Source organism: Neofelis nebulosa, chromosome 14 (assembly GCF_028018385.1).
Source record: "Neofelis nebulosa isolate mNeoNeb1 chromosome 14, mNeoNeb1.pri, whole genome shotgun sequence".
Classification (NCBI taxonomy): Eukaryota; Metazoa; Chordata; class Mammalia; order Carnivora; family Felidae; genus Neofelis; species Neofelis nebulosa.
In genome coordinates, this window is record NC_080795.1 from 22,644,091 (window position 1) to 22,670,042 (window position 25,952).

The 25,952-nt window shown below is 40.9% G+C and overlaps 1 protein-coding gene and 1 long non-coding RNA gene across 2 annotated transcripts in view; one reads left to right on the forward strand and one right to left on the reverse strand.

Annotated features, from left to right (window-relative positions):
* Positions 1–25,952, forward strand: part of KCNB2 (potassium voltage-gated channel subfamily B member 2) — a 387,255-nt gene that overhangs the window by 341,471 nt on the left and 19,832 nt on the right. The window lies entirely within an intron of this gene.
* On the reverse strand, positions 8,294–10,815 carry LOC131495065 (uncharacterized). The gene is made up of 2 exons (XR_009253740.1): positions 10,744–10,815; positions 8,294–9,113 (listed from the first exon to the last, which is right to left on the reverse strand). It is a non-coding gene; the product is annotated as an uncharacterized LOC131495065 (long non-coding RNA).

Below are 25,952 nucleotides of genomic sequence, written 5' to 3' on the forward strand. Positions count from 1 at the left end.
CATCACATTCACTATCAAGCATTACTTCTTAGTGTAAATAATTTAATCAAATGTCATCTTTGGGTTTTTTTTTTTATTTTTAAAAATTTACATCCAAATTAATTAGCATGTAGTGCAACAATGATTTCAGGAGTAGATTCCTTAGTGCCCCCTACCCATGTAGCCCATCCCCCCTCCCACAACCCCTCCAGCAACCCTCAGTTTGTTCTCCATATTTATGAGTCTCTTCTGTTTTGTCCCCCTTCCTGTTTTTGTATTATTTTTGTTTCCTTTCCCTTATGTTCATCTGTTTTGTCTCTCAAAGTCCTCATATGAGTGAAGTCATATGATTTTTGTCTTTCTCTGACTGAATAATTTCGCTTAGCATAATACCCTCCAGTTCCTTCCATGTAGCTGCAAATGGCAAGATTTCATTCTTTTTGACTGCCAAGTAATACTCCATTGTATATATCTATACACCACATCTTCTTTATCCATTCATCCATAGATGGACATTTGGGCTCTTTCCATACTTTAGCTATTGTTGATAGTGCTGCTATAAACACGGGGGGTGCATGTGTCCCTTTGAAACACCTGTATCCCGTGGATAAATGCCTAGTAGTGCAATTGCTGGCTCATAGGGTAGTTCTATTTTTAGTTTTTTGAGGAACCTCCATACTGTTTTCCCACGTAGCTGCACCAGCTTGCGTTCCCATAAGATGTCATCTTTGTAATGGACAGCTGATCAAATGGGAGTTTAGGTAGGCTCTGAGTGGAGAGAAGAGAATTTGGGAGCTTGGCAGTCGGATCTGAGGTGTGCTCACAGATCTGAGAAGCCAGAGCAACCTGAGACAGGAAGAGGGTTAGAACCTGGGGGAAAGCCAAAGATATCATGTCTACACCGTCAGTTTTCCTCCATTCCCTTGCCACTGCTCGCTGAAAACAATGGTAGGGGAGGAAATCTGCAGTTGTTCCCTCGGCTTTATTAGGTTGTCCATTTTAAACCTCTTTCCCTCTGGGAATTATTCACGATCAGTATTTTCCCACTATTGGGCTCTCGCTATGTGATTCCTAAGTGCAGGACACTCACTGTTGTTCCCTCGTGAGAATGGAGAGAGAACACAGCTGGGGTGTGGACAGGGGTGCCGGGGGCAATGACTGCAGGACAGGGCCCCACATCATTGGGAATGGCAGCCAAACAGGAAGCTGCCAGCTGGGCCACCACCATGGGAGGTCAAAAATGACCTCTTCGGCGAATTAAAAGGCCCTGGCACAAACATCTAAGCCTACTTCATCCTTTTCTTTCATTTTTGCATGGGACAACTGGCTCTTCTCTGTTAATCCAGAGACTTTTACTAGGTACCCAGCACATATCATGTGTTTCACATAAATCACCGCACTGGACCTCCAACCTCCTGAAAAGTTGGCAGACCATCCCTATTTTATAGATGAGGAAACTGAGGTTCCAAAAGGTATCACAGCTTGCCCAAGGTGTATGTCACTGTAAAGTGACCAAGCCAGAAATCAAACCCAGATACAGGACTTCCCAGACTCTGCTCTTTTCTTGCTCCCGCACTGCCTCATATCCTAATTCTGTAGTTCACTCAATTCTGGTTTAATTTTTACTAAATCTCCTAAGAAAATTGTTGCCTATGAAAATTTTTCTGCTGTCTGATGACTCTGGACACAAAGCCATTAGGTTGTAAATCAAATTGAATCACTGTTCAAACGAGTATGCAAAATAATCTTTAAAAGCAGCAAATGTGCTTAAGGAAATGGCCATGATAGCATCTCACTTCTGAGACCATGAGCTTTGCAGTTTCAGCTGATCAACCCTTGGGAATATTTAATGATTTTGTCCCGGACTACTGCACAGCCAGAAAATTCAGTTGGACCTTAGGATGATGAATGTGTGTGATTCAGATCTGAGGGCTGATAAAAGGAAGGAGGTTTATGCAAGTTGACAAAAAACAAGCTGGCTATGGCTCCGTGTGATTTGCTCTTTATGAAGAGATTCTGTTTGCTTTTGTGATAGATTTATCTACCCTGACATTTATTCTGCTTATTAAAAAAAATTCACACTCATCAGTTCGCTATCTGGGCATGGTAAATACATTTCCTGCTCCCAAGTCCTATTACTCTAAATTTATTTTCCATTCCAGCATTGGGCAGAAAATATATCTTTGATTTGTTCTTTCCAAGTCATTTGAGTACTTTATCCTGTGATTTTATATCAGCATTTTATACTTTTAGATACTTTACTTGCACTTCTGGGACTTCTACCTGTTTTAACATATTAAGCCCACAATATTAGTAAACATAATCAAGACCTAAAGTTTATTTAATTTTTTTAAGTTTAATTATTTTTGAGAGAGAGAGAGAGTAAGAGTGTAAGTGGGGGAGGGGCAGAGAGAGAAGGGAATTGAGAGAGAGAGAGAGAGAGAGAGAGAGAGAATCCTAAGTAAGCACTAAGCAGGCTCCTCACTGTCAGTGCAGAGCCCAACATGGGGCTTGAACCCACAAAACATGAGATCATGACCTGAACCAAAATCAAGAGTCGGATGCTTAACCAACTGAGTCACCCAGGTGCCCCTGAGACCTAAAGTTTAATCATACAACCTTTCATAGTAGCACTAAGTAAGCTGTGCAAAGTGGTTTTTATATATGCATCAGCTTATTCAATCTTTGTGTATATTAATTACCAAAAATAGCTGAAATAACTAAGATTAAAGCACCTCCTCAGATTATTATCTCACTTTTGGGAGGTCACCTAGCAGATAACACAGAAAAAAATGTTGAGGTTTGGGTGATGTCTGCACAATGCCAAAATATCTAATGAGTTGTTTTTTTTTTTAATCCAGGGGTTTATTATACAAATTTAAAAGCCAGCTAGTTTGATTGAACTGATTTGCTATACGGACATTTATTAGAAACGTTCACAGAGAGCAGAGTAAATTCTACAACACTGTAAAGTCAGTTTTGAACGTAGATGTGTGCCAGCCCAAATGATACCATAACAAAGTCATGTACAAACCCAATTGCACATTCTTGCATGTTACCCGTAATTGAGCCCCTTCTCTCTGCCAGGCACTGTTCTGGGCACAGAGGATACAGCAGTAAGCCAGATTGGCACCTACCTTGCTCTCTTGGAGCTAATTATCTAATTAACAAGAAAAATCTCAGAGTTGTGATAGCGCCGTGCCAGGAAGTGAAACGAGTTGGGGTAGAGAGATGACGAAAGTCTCACTAAGGAGGTAACATTTCACTGAGGTCTGAATGACAAGAAGGAGCCAGAGATGCAGCAGTCTGCAGGACAAGCACTGCAGGCGTAGAGACCAGTGAGAATGCTAAAAGTGGGGAGGAGCTTGGCAAGAGGCCGGTGATCAAGGTGGAGAGTGGAGGAGATGAGGTCAGACAGACCTCATCTTTGTATGAGATGCAAGGCCACGCGGGGCTTTCCAGGCCTAGGCAGGGAGTCTGCATGTCATTCTAAATGCGAGAGGAAGCCATTGGAGGATTTCAAGAGGATTTTTAAGAGGATTTACATTTTTGAAAGTTTTCACTGTGCAAGTTAGCACTATGACTGTATACGGATTCTTAAAGAATGAACAAATTACCTGTTGATCGGGTCAAATTGCATGACATCACATCACTTCCTCATTTCACTTCTCTCCGTGCAGCATGACCATAAAGAGGCCATATTTGACACGCTCACCAGTCTTTCCAAGGGCTTCTCCTGTGAGGCAGGATTCTCCTTCCCAGTTCATCTTGCTTCGATGTTGTCTGGTCTAAACTCCCATTTGCCGGTAGCCTTACATGTGTAGCCTTACACAGTGGCCTTACAAGCAAGCCTCCAGCACTTCCTATAACTTTATGAAATCCTGCCTCTCAAGAGTATTAATTTCACTTTACAACAGATTTGCATTAAATGTTTTAGAGCTCGTGGACACTCAGTGAGGAGTCAGTCATGGTGGCACAGATAGACACTAGACTTAAGGGGGGGACATTTGAGACGTATTGTAAACATTCAGGTTAAGCATTTTTGTGCTTTGTTCCAATAGATCCCTTAACTACAATGAGTGAGGTAGCAAAAACTCCTGTGATCCACTAGCCTTGCCCCTAAGACCCTTAGAAAATGGTCAGGAAAATGGACCAACAGTCATGAAGCAATCAGTGAGCACAAAAGAATGATACTGAGTGCCTGGGTGGCTCAGTGGGTTAAGCATCCAACTCTTGATTTCAGCTCAGGTCCTGATATGGTCGTGAGATAGCTCCCTGTCGGCTCTGCACCAGGTGTGCAACCTGAATAAGATTCTCTTTCTTGCTCTCCCTCTGCCTGTCCTCTGCGTGCTCGCTCTCTCTCTCTCCCTCTCTCCCTCTCTCCCTCTCTCTCTCTCTCTCCCAAAAAAAAATGATACTTATTAGCCTTCTATAATAATGTGATAGGCAAAATGACACTCCAGAAATGTCTGTGTTCCTAGCACATGTCAATATGTTATGTTATATGGTAAAAGGCAATTATGGCTGCAAATGGAATTAAGATTACTAATCAGCTGACTTTAAAATAGGGAGATTATCCTAGAATATCCAGGTGGGCCCCATGTAATCACCAGGGTCTTTAAAAGTAGAAGAAGGAATCAGAATAGAGTCATAGGAACTTGTGACAAAAGGAGAAAGGCATGTGTTGCTGGCTTTGAAGACAGAGGAGGGGGCCAGGATCCAAGGAACTTGGCCCTGAGAAGCTGGAACGAGCAAAGAAATGGGTTGTCCCCTAGAGCCTCCTAAAAGGGACACAACCCTGTCAACACGCTAATTTTACCCCAGTGAGACCTCTTTCAAACTTTTGAACTACAGAATCGACAGATAATAAATTTGCATTTTGTTAAGTTGGTAAATGGTTACCACAGCAACAGAAAAGCAGTAAGTAGAATAAAGCCCTACATCGTGGAGGAAGTGAGGAAGTGCAAGAAGTGAAGATGGGAGTGATGAACGAGAGTTTCTCACAAAGGACACAAATCGTGGTCCAAAAGACCTGTGATAGAGAACCTTCTGCAGAAGACAAGACAAACAAAGCTCTTAACATCCTCAGGGCCAGCACTCATGACCCACAGCCTGACTAAATTAATGCGGGGTACCAAGTGTTTTTGAATGATTTCTGTATAAATTTTAAAATGTTTGGGCTAATTAATATGGCTGCTGATTAGAGGATAGATCTTGTTCCTAATTTTAAAAGTCTATATTTCATAACCATTTAAGTTGTCATTTACTGCTCATAAAATTAGCAGGGCATAAAATCCTAGAGCTTTTGTTTTTTTTCAAGTTTCTAAAATAAGTTTCTGTAAACTTCCTTGGATCTTTGAGAGGCGTTATGATGAAGCATAATCTATACTCTGGCAGCGTTTTATTTTGCTGAATGTTCCAGACTAAGAGAAAGTTAGCTCAGAAAATCCTCTTAAGTGCCCATCGATATTTAATAAGCTCGACTCTGATGACAAGTGTCAGCCGGTCCCTCTTCTAGAAAGTTGATACTGTCTGTGTTTGTCCGTTACATAAGCCAGTTTGGGGAGGAGACCATCACCTGCGTGCCTTGCTCTGGGAATTGCTGTGGACTTGACATTTGTCTCTCTCTAAATTTTCTCCTCCCTTAGGACAGATGTAACATCTATCTTTCACCTTTGTGTCCACCCACCTACAACCACAGTACCTTTCACAGAGTCAACATTAAATGATACTTCATGAATAAAATAAAGGAAATATCCTATTATAGCTGAGATGTTGATCAAAAAAGTAGCCTTTTTAGATTCATAATTATGTATGGATCTACATGCTTACAGAAGAAACTTCTGTATTTATACATTTGTGCAGATATGTATATATGGAAATATAGCAAGTTCATCCTAACACATCTAATTTTGTCAGCTGCAAAGTATCAGACCATTGAGCCCTAAATTATTAGGTCAGAGACACTAATTCCAGTGATGCAGAAAATGTTTCAAAAGAAAGCATTTGTATTTAACAGTCAGAAATTCTCTTTCTTGCCATACTTTTTCAAAATGACTGATTTCGATATAGTATCTTAATTGAGGGTTCTTCTGGATCCAGGCTCTGTTGCTAGAAAGAAAAAGCCAAGATATGAGTCATTCAGAGAAACTCATGTTGTCAGCCTGATAAAGACATGAAGGCCAGAAAATTCTTTTTCCCTTTTGTTGCCAATATCTATTTACCCCTAATGGGCATTTTTAAATAATATTTTTGTTGTTGTTCTGGACTGCTGGGAAATCGAATAGCCTTGTGGAAAATATAAGAATGGTTGTGCTTACAAATTATCTAAATTGAAGACAATTCCAGACCAAACTTTTTCATTACAGCATTACAATATAGGAAAATACCTTGATCTTTCCTGTACATACCCCTATATTGGGACAGAGACCACACTAATTAACTGTATATAATGCCTTATATTTAGAACACTGTGGCCCTCTAAATTTTTGTCAAATTTCACTCTGCAGATAATAGGAAACTAACAAAACAATGCAAAATCAAGTGAAAGTAAAAACTTATCTAATTTATGTTAAAGTTTAATGTGATAATAATAAAACTGGATAATTAAAGCATCCACACCCTAAATCATTCAATTTAGCAGGATAATAGGGAACTTAAGAAATTACGTAAACATCAAATTTTGAAAAACAACTCTTGCTGCTACCGAGATGTTTAAAGTATAAGTCATCTTCATCACAAATCATCCATAGAATATTCCAATCCCCTCTCCTTGTTTTGCATATGTACTCATAGATCAAGATTAAGTGTTTTATTTAAGAACCTATTTAAAAGACAGGAGTGGCTAATCATTTAAAATTAGCTCCTTGACCAGAACTACACAGCCATGCAAAAACAAAGCTTGGGGTTTGATCCTAATTATTCAGATTGATTGTCTACTTCTCCCAAACTCATTAATTCAGAACTCCTGTTTCTAGCATTCTCCCTTCTTTGCACTGTCTTGATCTCTCCTTTGAAATCATTATTGCTTGGGGAGGAAGGATGACTGTTGGAAATAAATCCTAAATATGGGAAATCAATATAAAATCCCATCAAGTAAAAGAGATTCTCACCCTGATATTGTATTCTTCATTTGCAATTTGACTTCTTGGATACACCCTATTCTCAGACATGGGAGGACTTGTGTGCCTTAGAAGAGAATATAACAGACCATGATGGAAAGACAGGGGCGCCCTAGACATTTACACAGGGCGCCCTGTGTGCTTTGAGGGCAGTCACCTCTGATAGCTTTAGAATTTTAAGGATTGCTTGGGCTTTCTGAAAGCAGCATGTGGACTCTGGGAACTGTCTTACCTGTCTTTTGTTTCATCCTTCAAATTCTGGGGTTTTTTTTAATGGGGATTTATTTCCCTATGGAATTCGAAAAGATTTGCATGTCTAACAAGGACTAATATATTTGGAGGGAACTAAGGAGTCTTTTGTAACCACCGAGGTGTCTACAGATTACAACTATAGGCAAAAAACACCACTGATGTTGAAAAGCTGACCGCCTATTGTGTCTGGAATAGTAGTTATTCCCTGGACTGCATTATGGAGGCCAGAGCAACATTAGCCTAAACTCTACTTACCAAGTGTATTGAAATTAAGCCAGGGCTCTTATCAAACCAAGCCAGAAGTTTCCCTTGCTCTTTCACATTTCTTTCCACTTTTGCTGAGCTACCTAGAAATTTATTTTAAGAGGTTGTTTCTTCATGGGCTAATGAACATTACTTTTCAGACAGCTTTACAAAAGCTATCTGAATTCAACAAATATTCAATAACTATTCCCTGAATATTCACTATAGACCCAGCACTATGCCAAGTCAATAGAATTCCAAGGGTTTCTTTCACATGTACCAATGAGCTTGGCTTCTGATAAATTTATTCTAGACTTACTTTAATTTACACACTTCTCTAAGTGAAAGCCTGTCAGCTTACTTTATCTTTTTTGCTCCAGGAATGTGATTTGCCCAACTGAAGGGCACTTGCTTTAACTGAGAACTTCTGTCCTTAAGTACAGGAAACAACAATATACAGTTTCCATTTTTTTTTTAAGAGTGAGAGAGTGTGAGGAAGGGTTAGGGGGTGCAGACAGAGCCTTAAGCAGGCTCCGCACTGAGAACAGTGAGCCTGATGCGGGACCAGAACTCATGAACTGAGAGACCATGACCTGAGCCGAAGTCGAAGGTTTAACCGCTTAACCAACTGAGCTACCCAGATGCCCCTAGGTTGCATTATATACATAGTAAGTTTAGTAGTCCTGAATGCCTATAGGTTGCTTTTGAAACCATCATTTATTTTGTAGTTTCGGCCCTCTGCATTGCTCTCGTCTAGAAGTGGTAGGTCAGAGAGGGTTGTGGGAACACAGAGCCAGCCAAGCAAGGACAGAGAGCTGGAATCTGGTGGGAGACGCACAGACTTGTGCTAGAGGGCAACACTGGCAACACAGTGAGCAGGGTGCGGCAGGGTATCCAAGCAGAATGACAATATCAGGCGCATTTTAGCAAGTGACTGGCAGGAAACAGTAGCAGAGTTTCCAAAAACTGTAAGAGTCAGAGAGCCACACATTGCTTAAAAAAAAAAACACACATAAGCAAATGTGTATATAGATTCCCTACCGTCGCCACCACTTTTATACCAGAAGTAGCATATTGTAACTTTTCTCCTACGCCTTGCTTTTTCCACTGAATGAATGCAGAAGATCACACGGTTATAGTCTGTGGAAGCTTCTGTGTGGAAAGCTTCCACCTTTCTTTTTTCCAGCTGCATGGTGCTCCATGGTGGCTGTGCCATAGTTTATGATCCTGAAGGACACTTGGGCTGTTTCTAAGCTTTTCTTCTTACAAACAGTGCTAGAATTAATAGCCTCATGCATAGGTCACTTTGTGTTTTTGCCATTTTATCTTTGAGATAGATTCCTAGAAGTGGGTTTGCTGATTCCAGGTGTGTGCACTCTTGCCAGATGCCGCCAAATCCCTTCCATACAGGTTGCACCATTTTGCATTCCCATCGGCAATGAAGATCAAGTGCGGATGATGAGACGTTGGAGAAGCAGATTCCTAAACCAGACGCTTGGAGCCTGGTGCTTCTATTTTCTGTTGAGATAGAAAACAAGGTCATCAGTGAACAGAGAAAGGTGGATGTGGAACGGGTGTCTAGAGGGGAGCGGGGAAGTTTCTGAACAGCCAGGGAAGGAGCCAGCAAGGTAGGATAGAAGTGTTCAGCAGTGTGGAGGGTTCAGGGCTCAAACTAGACTCTGGCCTTTTGAGTTTCTCCTAGCATCAGTCAGGCACATTTCTTCAGCAGTGGTGCATAGGCCAAGCATAGGACTTTAAAAAGATGAATGGTTGGATTAATCTGCGGCAGGGTTGGAGTGGCAGAGAGTCAAGGGGTCAGTCGAATTGGAGGTATTGCCAAGAGAATGGAGTCTCAGCTAGATGGCAAGGAAGTGAAGCTAAACAAGGGCCCAACCAGGAAGGCGTTACAGGACAGAATGTCATGATGAAGAGTCAAAGACAGGTGTTGTGGGAGGAGAGTAATGGGAAAGCCAGGAGGATGCAAGCCTGTGATCAGAGTGTGCAATTTTAGAAGTTGAGATCTCAGCTATGGAGAAGTTCCAGGTGACACCAAGGTCCTGGTGAGACCACGGAAGTTGACAGAGGAAGTGGAAGGGAATTGAAGTTAAGAAGATTGAGAAGCTGAGAAAAGATTTATAAGGGGCTTTGATGGAAAACAGTATGGAGGTTCCTCAAAACACTAAAATAGAACTACCCTATGACCCAGCAATTGCACTACTAGGCATTTATCCATGGGATACAGGTATGCTGTTTCGAAGGGACACATGCACCCCCGTGTTTATAGTAGCGCTATCTCCAACAGCCAAAGTATGGAAACAGTCCAAATGTCCATCAATGGATGAATGGATAAAGAAGATATGGTATATATATACAATGGGGTATTACTCGGCAGTCAAAAAGAATGAAATCTTGCCATTTGCAACTACATGGATGGAACTGGAGGGTATTACGCTAAGTGAAATTAGTCAGAGAAAGACAAAAATCATATGACTTCACTCCTATGAGGACTTTGAGAGACAAAACAGATGAACATAAGGGAAGGGCAACAAAAATAATATAAAAACAGGGAGGGGGACAAAGCAGAAGAGACTCTTAAATATGGAGAACAGAGGGTCACTGGAGGGGTTGTGGGAGGGGGGATGGGCTACGTGGGTAGGGGGCATGAAGGAATCTACTCCTGAAATCATTGTTGCACCATATGCTAACTAATTTGGATGTAAACTTTAAAAAATAAAAAATTAAATAAAAAAAAAAAGAAGGGGCTTTGAAATCCCCGGCAACAGGAATTGACCAAATTATGTGATCAGTGGAGAAAATGTCTATTATCATTTCACTCTGATAGAGCCTATTGCCTAACATACAGCTGAAGTTCATAAAATAATTGTAAAATGAAAAACCCAATTGCTGTAGAAAAGACCAGCTTTGGGGAGACGATCTAGTTTAGGGATATTAGTGACACTTGCCAGTAATATTTGGGATGGCATTACTGACTTATTCTGTGATTTTGAGAGCTGACTAGTAAGGGGAATTGGCATATTTATTTCCCTATATCTTATTTCGCTCTATCTGTGAAGAAATGTATAGTAGAAAGAAGTATAAAGGATAAATTGGGAAATCAGAGTTTTGGTATGATTGTTGCACTCCTTACCTGTTACCTTGAACCTTCATCTTCAGAAATAAGTATTGTTCTGGATACTCTCTTGATTCCCTTCTAACTCTGAAATTAAGATTTCTGGGATGATGTAATTTGAAGTAACTTGGAAAGTAAAGTAAAAATTCTTATTGGGGCGCCTGGGTGGCGCAGTCGGTTAAGCGTCCGACTTCAGCCAGGTCACGATCTCGCGGTCTGTGAGTTCGAGCCCCGCGTCAGGCTCTGGGCTGACGGCTCGGAGCCTGGAGCCTGTTTCCGATTCTGTGTCTCCCTCTCTCTCTCTCTGCCCCTCCCCCGTTCATGCTCTGTCTCTCTCTGTCCCAAAAATAAGTAAAAAACGTTGAAAAAAAAAATTCTTCTTATATTTACATATCTAGTCTGAAATTTTTTGGTTTCAAATTATTTTGAAGGTATATATTGAAACTCTTGAGTTAACCTTTTAAAATTACTTAAGGGAAACAATGCCAGTTTTCTTGCCACAGAATGAGATTCAAGATGGTGAAAACATCTCTCAAATATTCCATGACCCTAAATCACAAGTTGGCTCTGAAAAGATGATCTTCCCCATGAAATCTAGACATCTGAGAAGCCGAATCCCTCAGTCTTGATTAGGTAAATAACATGTTTCTCTTTCTACCTAGTCTAGATTTAACAATGAAAAATACATTTCTCTATTCAACCAAAACACAATTTTGTGTAAGGGTTGGATGGATAAGATATGGCTCTTTGCCCTTGAGGAAATTACACACCAATAGGGGAGATAAAAACACATGGAAATATAAACAAATAATCACAGTCCAAAGCAGGCCAAATCCCATGTGAGTAGTATAAGTAAAAATAGATTTCTAGGTTATTTTTTAAAGGTGTTCAGAAGTGGGGCGCCTGGGTGGCTCAGTTGGTTGAGCGTCCGACTTCAGCTCAGGTCATGATCTCAGTCCGTGAGTTTGAGCCCCACGTTAGGCTCTGGGCTGACAGCTCAGAGCCTGGAGTCTGCTTCGGATTCTGTGTCTCCCCCCGTCTCTGCCCCTCCCCTGCTCATGCTCTGTCTCTCTCTGTCTCAAAAATAAATAAAAACATTTAAAAAAAAAAAAGGTGTTCAGAAGTACAGAGTACTTGAAATATTTCCATTTCTCATTTTTATACCATCTTTACTCTATTTTCAGCTCTTTCTATTTTTATCTACATGATTTGCTCTTGTATACAGAAGTTGGCCATATTGCCAATTATTTTTATTCAGTGTCAGTGTGCTTACAGGTGAGAATGGGTAGCATTACTAAGACGCACAACACAATGCTACTTTTAAGTGTGTATAAATAGGTTTAGACTCTTGCAATTTAGTTATCCAAAGTGGCTTATTCCCTTTCTGTTTAATATTAACTTCTCCCTGTTTTTCTTCACCTTGAAACAATCTTAGACATTTCAAAGATCACTTTGTATTCCGTATACCTTAACAATTAGACAAGAGAAAGAAACAAAGATACACATTAAATTAGCTTAGCTGGTTGCTTCTAAGTAGCTTTGGTATTTTAAAAAAATAATAAGGACTTCTTCGTTGATATCCTCATAACACTTTATGTGAACTTATACTTGAAAATTTATCACATTGTACTGTAATCCTTTGCTCAGATGTCTCCCCCGACCTCCTCTCCCTTCCTCCCTCTTTTCCTTCCTCCCTCTTTTCTGTCACCAGAACACAGCAGCTAGGAACCTTGTCCTATTCACTTTGTATTCCTTGTACCTTACACAGAGATAAACACTGGGTGGGTGTTTGGAAGGGTGGGTGGGTGGATGGATGGATGGGAGGCAGCAACAACTGAAATCTTCCACAAGATCTGGAGAACCACTCATGATTGTCTTTCAGCCATGAAATACCTACCAGGTATCAACCTCACTTTCAACAGGATTCTGACTCCAGTTATATCAGATAGTGTATTTAAATGGAAAAAGAACCAATGTCTTTAAAAGTTTCTCAAAAACTTCTGCAAGTTAAGCTTAGCCTTTGAAAACAAAGATAACTGAATATTTTTAAAGCTCACGGCAGACTGATAAAATGCGCTCTTAGGCTGAATTCACAGAGCTTTATTGAGGATTCTCTCCTCCCATTCTTTCCTCCAGGCTGGCCACCTAAAAGATTCCCAATTAACTGGATCCTGCAGTTCTCTACCTCACTTTAGCCATTCAGATGGAACGTAGAGACGCTTGGAAGTGTAATTGCAGAAAATAAAAGTAAAGCTCAGGACCTAAGGGAAGATGCTAAAATGATAGGCAAATTAGAAAATTGTGAATTTTAATGATGTGAGGCATTTTTTTTTTTACAAGGAAGACAGCTTTCAGCAAAAGAGGAGTGACAACGTGTGCAGAGTGGAGGGGCTGCTCAGGGCAGCTGACTGCAGTCCTGTGCTGGGGACACTTGCTTCTGATAACTTGAGAGCACACACACAGCAATGCCGCTGACTGTCCACCAAGAAGTAGAACATTTCAACTGTTCTACGTGTGACACAGGCTTGATCCTAGCAAAGGGCCATCAGTCAGATGCCTGTCTGTTGCAAAGGCCCCTGCTTGAACCCTGAACCCACTAAGAGGCTTGAGAGATTGATTATCCAGCTCAGTCCACAATTCCTCCGACATACTGTGCTCGGCAAAGCCACCAGACCATCAGGAATTAATATGCTATTTGAGATGCAAATCAAGAGTGCCAGTGAAGGAGTGTAGAATCCCATAGGGCCACTGCCCATAGTAGGGACACCTAACTCCAGGCCAAATCCATAGGATTAACCCTAAACAAGACCTTTGGCTTCTATCATCAAAAGCAAGCCAGTATTCAATTTTCTGTCTTCTTCTTCTCGATGTTTTTGTTAAGTTGTCAGGCAGCCCTGGGGCTGCCACCTTCATTTGCACATGAACACCTTAGGGTTCAGTTCTGCATATAAGTAAAACTGTGCACTGTGTCTAAGGAAGTTTTAGGGGAGGGGGAAAAAGACAAAGCAAAGTGAGAACCCGGCATTATGCCTTTTGCACTTTATTCTCCATTAAAAAAAATTATTTCTGATACCTTATTTTCTTAAGCTTTCTACAGTTGTTAATCTAAGCCTCACATTTTAAGAAGCCAATGAACCTTTTGCTTTATCTTCCTCTCTAGATCTTACAAGTTTAGCTAGTATCTCAAACATTTCCAGGGAGAGACTTGGATCATCTGCATTAGTCCTAGTATTGGGTAAAATTAAACAAGATAATTTTAAAATGTGGGAAAAGTTCTTTGTTTCAGTTTCTTTACAGCAAAAACACTCAGTGGTTTACAAAGAGTTTAAACAGTCCCCTGTAGAATTTAAACCGTATAGTGAAAGAAAGCTGCTTAGGTGATTTTATGTAAAAATCTTTTCCTCTGTTAGAGTAGAAGAAGCCGGTTTGCAAATTAACAAGGTGGAGCCAAAATAGAGAATTGCATTGTAAGAGAGTGACTCAATGTTTTGACTTTTTAAAATATATCCTTCCAGACAGCAAAGACTGCCTTGTCATTTGATTGCTTTCCAATTAATGTTAAGTTTTCCTTTATAAATATCACACTTTTGCCATCAGAGCTACCAGTTGTGACCTCATATTACCTGTCCTTGAAGGACGCACGGGGCAATTATGACTGTGGGTATCTATCATTACAAAGATGTATCTCCTCATATTCTAACCCTCGGTGTGGTCCAATCAGCACCACCATAAGATTGCGTCTATTAATTGCAGAGAAGCAAATCAATGTTTGTTTGCTTAGAAGTAAAAATAGGTACTTGCTGATAAGTATGTGTTCCTTGCTACTTTTATTTACAAAGAATTAACCAACCATTAAGTGTCCTCAATAAATAAAACTAGCCTGCAATCTTCATAAGCTATTTAAAATTATAATTTTTACCAAAGAAAGCTGGACATTATGCAAAGTAGATAATAGATTGACAAAGTCACTCCAAGGTATACAATATGCCCAGTAGAACAGAGCCTACTTGAAGTTCTTGACTAAAGACTTCATGAAAACGTAGAAGAATTTGACCTGGAGAAATACAGGGACCCATCTGGATTCTCTGAACACAAAAATATTTGGAAATGGAAATTAAAGCTGTGTTTAAAAGACTCCAAAGTCAGAATGTGCCAAAGGTAGGGCCTGAAAGTGTCAGTAACTCTGTCTACCTGCTACCCACCGTATTTAGTAATTTAGGTCCTGGTGGTGGGGATGGCCTCCCTACTGTGAGGGTCTGTGAACCCAATGGACAAAGTTTAGCTTTGGTACCTGCTGAATGTTATGTGATACGGTTTACATCCTGACTTAATCAGTTCTTACATTTAACTTCCAATTCATTTTTTCCTTCCTACTTGAGATAGAGAAGTAATTTTTCCCGGCCTCCTAAGACACTGGTACCTGTACACCTGTCTACAGAGACTGTCATCCTCCGCTTGAACAAAGACTGTGTGCATCTCTCTTCCGGCACATCCTAGAAACTCCCAGCATAGTTGGTTTAAAGTCCTCCTCCATCATAACGTCTAAATTGACTTTTCCTCAAGTGATTTTTTTCCCCCACCATTCCTGATCATTCAGCAGGTATTTATTGAGCCCCCTTTCTGTGTCATGCACTGAGGGAAAACTTTGCAAGGTGAAGGAGTATAAATTTTTCTCCCCATTCTACACTTACCTAACTCTTCTTTATCCTTCATATTAACCATCACTTCCTCAGAGAAGCACCTCTGATCCCCAGCCTAGGTCAGTCTTCTTTGTTGTATAGAACCTCAGCCTTTCCTTCATAAAACATGTTTGTAAATAAACTCATTTACCGATTATTTTACTAATGCCTGTCTCGCGACCTGAGGACAGGAATCATGTCTGATTTTTCTCACCAGTTTATTCTAGTGCCTGGCACACAGTAATGCTCCATTACTTGGTGAAATGATTGGTGGGGAACGAATGGACGGATTGATAAATGAAGCATAGTTTCTCTTCCAAGAGCTCGTAGCGTATCATAGGGGAATAAGTCTAGCGGGGCATGGAAAAAAATGGGTTTGGAGTAAAATTAAAAACAGCCTTGTTATGGTGCTTCAACATGATCTTACAGGCAATGAGAAGCCAACAAAGATGTTGAAACAACAATGATTAAGTTAGCGCTTCAGGAAGCTCCCAAAGGTGGTAGGCTGGAGAGCAGCCAGGGAAAGGGGGAGTCAGTAGGCAGGGACAACCAGGGAGGGGCTGCAGTGGCTCAGTCATGGATGAAGAGGGGTTGTTACACAAGAGCAACAGCTGCAGAACAGCAGGAACAGAGGGGTTGAGTCACAGTATCTCAGACATCCCTATACTTTCTTAGATTAGTATGCTGTGCAAGGGGTATCCTCCAAAAGATGAATCCCCTGCTATAGAGAGAGTAAGACCTGGTTTGTAAAAACTTCCTGACCCAGGGGATCCACATAGCAAAAAAAATGTCCTTGAACCAGGGGCTAATCCAGACTTGGATTTGACAGCTGGGGCAGTATCGGCCAAATGACAATTTGCTATGTTTCTTCCTGGCCATTTCTCAGACAGTTTTTGGGAAGGTTGAAAATCCGGGTTTAGCCAGACAGACAGTCTACCAGTATTTATAAATCATTGGCCATATACCAGGCAGTGGGGATAGAAGGGTAGAAAGATGGACATGGTTATGGCCACTGTCCTTGCAAAGCTTAGGGACTAATGAGCAAAACAGCAAATGAGCACGTGTGGCTCAGTGTGGTAAGTGTCCTGATAGGAAAGGCACAGAGTGCTGTGACATATAAGAGAGTAGCACCCAGCCTAGTCCCAGGGGATACACGGTTCCAAAGAACATGTGATCGAAGTTGCAAACTGAACGCCAAGAGGAGTTCCTCGGTGGAGAAGCAGAAGGACATTCCAGGCAAAGGGACTACCATGTGCACAGACCCATAACAAGAGAGAACACAACACAGAGAGGGAATGAGAGGAATTCTAGAGCATGGGGTGCAGGAGACGAGGTGGGGGTGGGGCAGCAAAGGGGGCAGGAGGTGAGGGAAAGCCTGAAGACTTAGGCAGGAAGAAGGGCACACAGTGCCTTCTAATCCATGGCAGGGATTGAGTGTCTCGGTGAGAGCAATGGGAAGATGGGCTCTGCATTTCAGAAAGCTGATTGGTTACAGTGTGGATAATACACTCCATAGGAGCCAGACCTGGGGAGAAAAGACAGTACTGAGGCTGAGGCATCAATCTGGGCAAGAAATGACAGTGACGCGCTCAGGGAGGGGCAAAAGGGGTGAAGAGCAATGGATGTATATGAGAGATATTTAAGAGGTTGATTCTTAGGCTTTGGGTACTGATGGGTGAGAAAGGAGGAAGAGAGGTATCGGGGATGCTGGCCTCACTTCTAGATGTTGGGGCCTGGCGCTGTGCCATGACACACAGAAAAGGAATAGCTTGAGGTGACAGAGGAGAGACGAATTCAGTCTGAGGTGTGTTTGGGCAAAAAGTATCCATAGAACATCCCAGGGAAAATACTCAGTTGTCAGTTGGACCCACACACCCGGAACTAAGGACAGAGATTTCATTCATCATTGTGACTTCTCTTGCTGATCGTTATTCATATGTTGGCAGCATAGTCCATAGTGACAGGGGCCTTTGAGTCGGGGGGAGACCCACACTTATGAGGTGTGCGAGTTCGGGCATTAAGTTATTAAACCTCTTTCTTCATCAGAAACCAGGGCAATAACATAACCTCCTTCACAGAAAATAGGGAGAAATAGTTGAAATAGCGCTCGTAAAGCACTTAACCTCAATAAATCTTTAATGGTGGTGGCTGTAGTAGGAGGATCATCTACCCTAGAAATGTAGGCTTGAGAACTACCAGTGTTGAGATGTTTGGAACCACTGAAAGAGATGTTGAGAAGAGGAAAGAGTAGGTGAGAGGAGAGGAGAGAACATCAACCCTGAAGGGCTACATAAAGGACAGAGACAGCCAAGACTGAGAAGTAGCCAGGGAGGTAAGAGGAATAGGAAGAGAGTACCATAACATCATGGAAACCAAGGGAAGAGAAGGTTTCAAGAATGGAAATGGTCAGTAGAGTAAAATCCTACCAATGGGTCAAGAAAATTAAGGGCTCAGGATGCCTGGGTGACTCAGTTAAGCCTTCGACTTCGGCTCAGGTCATGATCTCATGGTTTGTGTTTCAAGCCCCGCCTCAGGCTCCATGCTGACATCTCAGAGCCTGGAGCCTGTTTTGGATTCTGTGTCTCCCTCTCTCTCTTCCCATCCCCCACTCTTGTGTGTTCTCTCGTTCTCTCTCTCTCTCTCTCTCTCTCTCTCTCTCAAAAATAAAATATTTTTTAAAAAGAAAGGTAAGGGCTGTAAAGTGACACTGAATTCTGGGACAAAGTAGGATCAGTGACCCCTGAGACAACAGTTTCAGTAGAAGGGCAGGGACCAAAAAGCAAGATGTCAGGAGCTTGAGAGAAGTGGGTAGATATGGATCACTATTTAGTATGTGAACACTTTTTTTTTTTTTAACTTTGAGCTCTCAGTGGTTTTATTTATTTATTTTTTAATTAATTTGTGAACACTTTTTATTAAAAACAGCTCAGGGCAGGGACATAAGAGAAAGTTAAAAATGTTTTCTGACTATAGAAACTTGATTTTGCCTCGGGCTCTGGTTCAGTGTGTAACAAAAAGATCCTCAGGGTCTGGACGTGGATGCCCCATTCTAGGTTTTTATCATGCATTGTCAGGCGCTGGCAAAGGAAAGGGAAAATAATAATTCTAAAGTCATTTCCTATAGAGGAGACTTCTTGAGTACACCATCCAAGCATAATGTGTTTATTCTGTTCTCAAGGCTTTTTTGAAAAGGAATTAAACTGGATGTAGAATGAGTAGCAGTTTTCTGCACTGCTTGCGTATTCACTGGGAGAATTCATTTTCCATTTAGAGCATTATACGGTCTCTATTGAGCAGAAACTCTGACAACAGCCTACATCTCTAGGCCCCATTTCAGGGTCTTCTCGGTAACTTTTGTGGATTCAAAACCAGCCTTGCCTCCCCAGCGACACTAACATGAAGAACACACAGATCCGGCATTTGCACTCAGGATTTGTCCTCGTGTGGACGTTGTATGTGATCTGTGTTATGGCCTTTACCCTCAGAGCAAACCAACTTAATTCCCTCCAGACACATACGCACACAGAGGCACACGCTTTCACTCATACACAGGTGCATACATTCATACATGCACACATACAGACCACTCAAAGCCGTTTACCTGCAAATAGCATTTAACAGACAAGGCGACTGAGGAACCCAGAGATTCATTTTTAGACACGAGTGCTGAGGCATCACTAGCCACGCTGGAGCAGAACCCTTCTCGTGAGTCAACACCGCCCACACAGCCAGGGTTTTCCAGGCAGCCACAGGAGTCTTCAGTTTTGAGTGTCCTCTCAATGGGATAAGTTCCCACAGGTGATTCTCACTGGGCCACCTCAGGTTTGAGAACTGCTGCACTAATTCCCTCCTTAGCAGAGCCCTCCCTAGAGCCACACTGGCTGGGTTCAAATCCTGGCTCTGCTGCTTACCAGCTATGGGCAACTCGTGAATCCCTCTGTGCCTCGGTTTCCCACTTGGTATAACCAGGACAACAGTCATATCAGCTGAGGACAGTTGTGGTGGCGAGGACAACATGAATTAACGTATGTCAGATATTTAGCACTGTGCATGGCCTTTAGCCATTGGGTCTTTCCTCCTCCCCTCCGTAAACTAAGGATGATAATAGGGTCTACTTAAAATGTGTTTGAGACACTGGCATGAGTTGATTCATGGAGGTCTTTTGTTGACACTAGTAGCCAGCTCCCTCTAATTAGTTTATGTCCTCATCACAGCTTGCTTGGAAAATCAGGATAGCTTCACCCAAATTTTTGTGCATCTTCATGGTGGCTCATTGCCCCCATTGATTTAGTCCCTATTTATATCACTCACTTCTCCATTTTTCTAGTTGTGTTTGTAACAAAAGCTTGAAAGCATGAAACCCAATGCCACATGCAAAGGAGCTTCCTGGGTTGTGACGGATGGAAGGTGTCTGGTGGCTCTTTCCTTATGAAAATACATGGGTTGGTTGAAACAGCCAACTTCAGGGAACACCTCCACAATATTTAGTTGCATTATCCTATCGTCCGTATTTTTTGAGAGACCAATCGCCAGGAAGGGGCACATATGCCCAACACTAACCTTGAGTACAGCTATGTCAAAGTGGGAACTAGGTTTTATTTTTCACATATATGATATCTGTTATAAAAGATAGATATATTAAACACATAAAAGATATTTATGTAATCGATTACATGCCATGCAGTGTTCTAACCACTTTATATAGATATATTTATTCTTTATAACAACTTATCAGGTAGTATTCATACTACCATTATTTTAATATGGGGAAACAGAAGCACAAAAGGAATGAGTAGCTGAAAGATCAATCCAGTAATGAGAAGCAGAGCCAGGATTTGGACCCATACAGTCTGGATTCAGAGGCTACATACTTAAAAACTGTTATACTGCCTAACCCATCTCTTAATAATTAATACCTGTGACAGCTCCAGGGGCTGCTCAACCCAGGGCTTGGTTTTATGGGCAAGGAAATAAATGTTCAGGAGAAAGAGTCTGACCTTTTGAGCAGCCTCACATACCTAGAAACTTAGTTATTGCTGTTTTGCTCAGAAATGCACCACTGATTCAAGTGAGATGAAGCCTAGCAACAAAGCTAATCTAAGTACCAAAAAGTGAAAAGGGGGTTTATCTTGAAAATGCTCTCCGACGTTATCGGCAACCAGTGCTGCAAAGAAAGGCCAAACTCAGAATTACAGTGAATATAAATAAAAAGAGAAGTCATCTTATATCTTCTCTTTAAAGTATACCATTTCTAAAGAAAAGATACCTTTTATGTAACGTCTGTATTTCCAGGGGAAACCTAGGGGAGTTTGCTGGACAGTGTGATGGAACAGAGACACCTACTGGTGAGAACAAGCCTCACTTCATAGATTTCTATCATTTATTTTATGAATGACAGCAATTCTCATTATTATTTGAAATGTATTGGGTATTAACCGAATCTTCCCGTCAAGATATTACACTTTAAAAGGAAAAAAATCAGATGTATCCAACTAGTTATGTAATGACTCAAGCACAGCATCTCTATTGTCCCTTATAGGAATACCAAGCTACTTTTTAGGATCCTACATCAATCAGCTCTGTCTGGGGGAGGCAAACACCAGGCTGGGTGCTAGGTGCCTTGGGACTTTCATTACTCTCACTTTGAGTCAACAGACTCTGATTGAATACTTTCATTCCAAGGATAGGTGAGAGAGCAGCCTGTCCCACAATGCATTCCCATCTCAGAAGGCAGGAGCCAAGATGCCCATCATGCTAGACATCTCAGGGTGGCCCTAGACAGGAGCTCCTCATCCAGTCTGGAGCTCCCAGAAATCTGACCTGGTCTGATAAGATCAGACATTTTCATCTCCTCTGGGGCACTCAGATGTTACTTTGCTTCCCCAGAGATGACACTCTTCCCTCAAAAACTTCATGAATGGATGGTCATTTGAATTCTTTCCTATACCATGTCAGTTGGTTGGAGTTGCAACTGTACTTTGAAAAGTATACTTTTCTTGGGGCACCTGGGTGGCTCAGTCAGTTGAGTGTCCGGCTCTTGATTTCGGCTTAGGTCATGATCTCATGGTCGTGAGATCAAGCCTCGCATCAAGCACTATACTGACAGTGTGGAGCCTGCTTGGGATTCTTTCTCTCTCCCTCCCTCTCTGCCCCTCCCCAGCTTGTGGGCACTTTCTCTCTCTCATAATAAATATATAAACTTTAAAAAGCATTTATTAAAAATGTTTTTAAGTGTACTTTTCTTTTTTTGATTTTTTTGTTTATTTTAGAGAGAGTGCGTGAGCGGGGGAAAGGGGCACAGAGATAGAATCTTAAGCAGGCTCCACTCTCAGCACGGAACCTGATGCAGGCTCAATCCCACGACCCTGGGATCATGAATGGAGCCCAAATGAAGAGTTGGATGTTCAACCAACGGAGCCACCCAGGTGCCCCTGAACAGTGTACTTTTCTTTTTCCTAAGAGAAGGAGTTTAGAAAAACTAAATGGATGGAGGAAAATGAAGTTTAGGAGAGGAGAAAACTTCGTAGGGAGATGGGATTATCACTCCTCTTTTGCTTTGGTTCCATTAGTTAAAACACTTTGCATTCCGTTAACCTTCTAAACTTCCTAGCAATAACCATGTATATAATTGAAAAGTCTTGATGGCTTTAGGAGAAATAGTCCTCAGTTGGGTTGTTGGGATGTAATAGTTTATTTTGCTTTGTTTTAGTTTCAATGTGGAATTTGGAGTTAAAGTAAGAGAAGTTGCCTACCTGAAAGTGCAATTGAACGATACAAAAGTGATTAAGGCACCCAGTGATCCAAGCACGGTAGTTTCATGGGGGAGATGAGAGAATTGAAAACAAGTTAATGAGAAATGTGTATATTGACATTGAGAATATAGCCAATTATTGAGATGTACCACTAACTATTAAAAATAAATTCGTGAATACTATTAACTAGATTAATTACTGGTTAAATTGTGTTTATTGAGCACCTGAGTATAAGCATTATGTTTCGAACTCTAAAGAAAACAAATTTCAGTCAGATCTGTCGCGACCATTGAGAAGTTGTAATCCAGAGGGAGAGATGAGACAGATGACTGATCTCTAAGACCATAGGAAAAAATCCACTGGCAGCGTGAAAAAGATAAGAGCGAGGAAAGCATCCTGTATTCTTTGAACTCCTTCTTCCCTCACATCTATTTCATCCCCAGACGGAAAATAGGCAATGCAGGAGGTAGTTGAAACAATTGGAAGGTTAGTGAAATTGTTTAGGAAGGAAAAATTAAGGGGCTGGGAAGGGGAAAGAAGAGATGGATTGGAAAAATGGGATGAATGAATAGAACTTGAGGACTTGGGTGTGGAACTTGAGGAAGAAGAGCTGTACATAAACATAGACACAGAAGTACAATATTAGAACTGGGGGGAAGTACTTTAACTCCCGGGTTCGAAAAATGAAATAAAAGCCATACTGATAGAAATAGAAAAAAATCAAGAGGGATTTGCTGCAGGTAGGTGGGGTGGAGGGTGACATCAAGAGCTTCCTTTTTCAACCAAGATGGACCAGTGGATATGCAGGTGGAAATATCACCTGGGAAGTTAGAGACTTTATAACTAGTCTCAGGAATCTATTTCTAAATCAGGAGATCTATGGCAAGAGTCTGAAATCTTGTGAACCCCCTGAAACCTGGTGCAAAGAAATTATATTAAGTGATTATATTAGGGGGTAATTTGAAATCACTTTCCCTCCCATGTGCTTTTGTAGAAGGTTAGTTCAATATACAATATATATATAGTATATATAGTATATATATATAATTATATAATATATATATATTATACAATTATATATATATACACAATATAAAGACTGTTCATTATAAAGGAAGTTTCTAGACATGAAAAGCAATAAATCATTCAGCTAAGAAGGAAAATTTTCCTTGTGAAACTTTTTCGATGATTACTGAAATTGAGAAATGATTGAAGTGTTTAGAGAGTGAATAAAATGAGATAAACCCGTCTATGGCTAAGAGACACCAAGAATCAAAAGGTTGAAGTTAGCACCAAATATACTTCCAGTGGAAGAGAGTAAATACTATAATCAGTTGGCTAAAAGCAGTCATTAATATGTGAGATATCACCCTTATTATATTGTTCAGATAAAAAAGCCAAAAACAGACAATGGAAATAAGAGGGAATTTATTTATACTATCCTGAAATGAGTATATGGTCATTTTATTAAAAACAAAGAATAAATTCCAGAGTTCAAAACCTGAGATCTAATCAATAGGTCAACTCTATTTAAAATGTCCTTAATTGGTAAGTGTATGTCACGTGAATAAAAGCAAGTATCTAGGTCCAGTTCAAGCAGAATTTTTATTCTGCCAATGGGGTTGAGACTAGGAGAGAAAAAAAGCATTATATACCATTTATTTAAGTGGTAAATTTTTTAAAAGAATGATGACTCCTTGTACCAGAATACACTTCTCCAATAATATCAGCCTTATAATTAGGCATCATAGGTGAATGTTTTGTGGTATAACTTAAAAGATTCTAGAAATCAAAAACATCTCCATTGCCTGAAATTCTACGATGAGGATATATTCCTTTGGGTCAGGATACAATCCAGCTCTCATAGTGCCATCAGGTTAGTAGAACACAAGCCAGAGTTAAAGGCTGCTGGACAGATTATTGCTACAGAGAACGGGGACAGTGGAAGGAAGGGGCCTTAAGAGCCCTGCTCAAAGCCCTGAGCAGCCCCAAAGAGGCTGAGAACTTGATGCTACAAGTCAGGGAGGGGTAGGCAGGAGTGTGAAAGGTGCAGAGGAGAGAAGTGGAAGCAGGCTGAAGAGAACCCAGGATAAATAAAACTTGCCCCACAACATTTCCCAGGCTAGCCTGGAATGCCAGTATACGGTTGGGCAGTTATGTTCTCATTTTCAACCTACCTCATCATGGTTTTGCAGAGAGCAAATTAGTTCTGTTCAAACCATTTCTATTGTGTTTTGGTGTCCTTTGTTTTTATGCCAAAGATGTGGTACCTGACAGTCTCCCAACCATATCATTACGATGAGAACTTTAAAGCAAAAGGATCAAGCAGCATAAAAGTTATGTATTTTGTGGCAGTGCTACACCATCATCTGTCTGTGCTTTGTTCTCTTATCTGCTTAGATTCTCAGAAGCAAAATCTATTTATGCAATGAGAGCATGGGGCTGTGGGAATGACACTGTGAGTTTTTATGATTATTTTTATTATATTAACTTTTTTATTTATATATAAAGCTTGGAATCTGTTTTACTCAGCTTAATGTCTTAGGAAATAAGATTTAGAAGCCCTAAGGGCCACAGATGGTATTTGTTGGATTTGCATTTGCATAAATAAAAATCTGATGAGATAACACACATCTTCAATGGGCATTTTTGGGTTGAATACTCAGACCTGGACAAAATCCTAGAAAATGCTTTTTCAGGAATTCTAAGCCAATTTGCACATAATGTGGCAAAATGAATTTTGTATATTATGTTTATCTAAATGATCCAAAACCATAAAATGGTACTCTGATACTATGAGAAAACCAATGATTCGGTCTCGCCTGGAGCCCAAACCTCCCGGCCTCCTAGAGGCCATTTAATGTGGTACAGCTGGCCGGTGACAGCCAGGCCTCTTTGGATTGCAGTTTTATGTGTTATCTTAATATAATGTGTTAGTCATGCCCTCTGCATGTTTGGGGAGGTCAAATTTTAGCTTTTTGGCATATATTAAACTGGCCTGGCACACAGAAGACCTAGAAGTCTAAAAGACAAAGCTGTCCTCTGTAACCAACCCTGCGAACAACAGCTGTGGCCACAAATAAAATAGTCAGTTATTTGTGAGTAAAAAGTGTGGAAAGTCTTTTGGTCACACGTAGGTCTTTTCCAGCACATCCTCAAACATAGGAGGCAATATTAATCCGTATTGTCATCTCCAAAGGAGAGATAGAGCTGTTTGTGTATATAAAGGCATGCGTTTGTAGGTGTGCATATGTTACACCATGAAATTAAGGTCGTTCTATGAAAAATGTCCACCTCTTCACATATCTGTGTGTCTTCAGCACCATATGGAAGGACAGCATCCCCCATAAGTCACCAGGATGGGGTTCCCATTGCCCTGTCCACTAGCTCCTCTTTCTACAGTGGCCCCTTAAGGCATATCAATAGAACACAAAGTCTCCAGAAAAGCCATTTTGAAAACCAAAGAAAGAAGTGATCCTCACTATGGAGATCAAGAAAGATCTTAGAAGCCATGGCATTTAAACTGAGCCTGATTCAAAATAGTCGTATATCACCCAGAACATAGGCTTCTGAACAGACACTCCTTCCTGCCATGAGAAGGACAGGGATGTGTGGTAGCCTTTAGACCTGACCTTCCACCTCTCTTTGTAACTGGTGAATATTTTACAAGCTGTAGGAAATGAGCCATGGCCAGAGGCTGTGACAGGGTGACTATGTGTAAGTCAACAACTGACAAACTTCTACCTAAAAAATAAGAAATTCAGACATGAGGATGTTTAGGCTGTAGATGAAACAG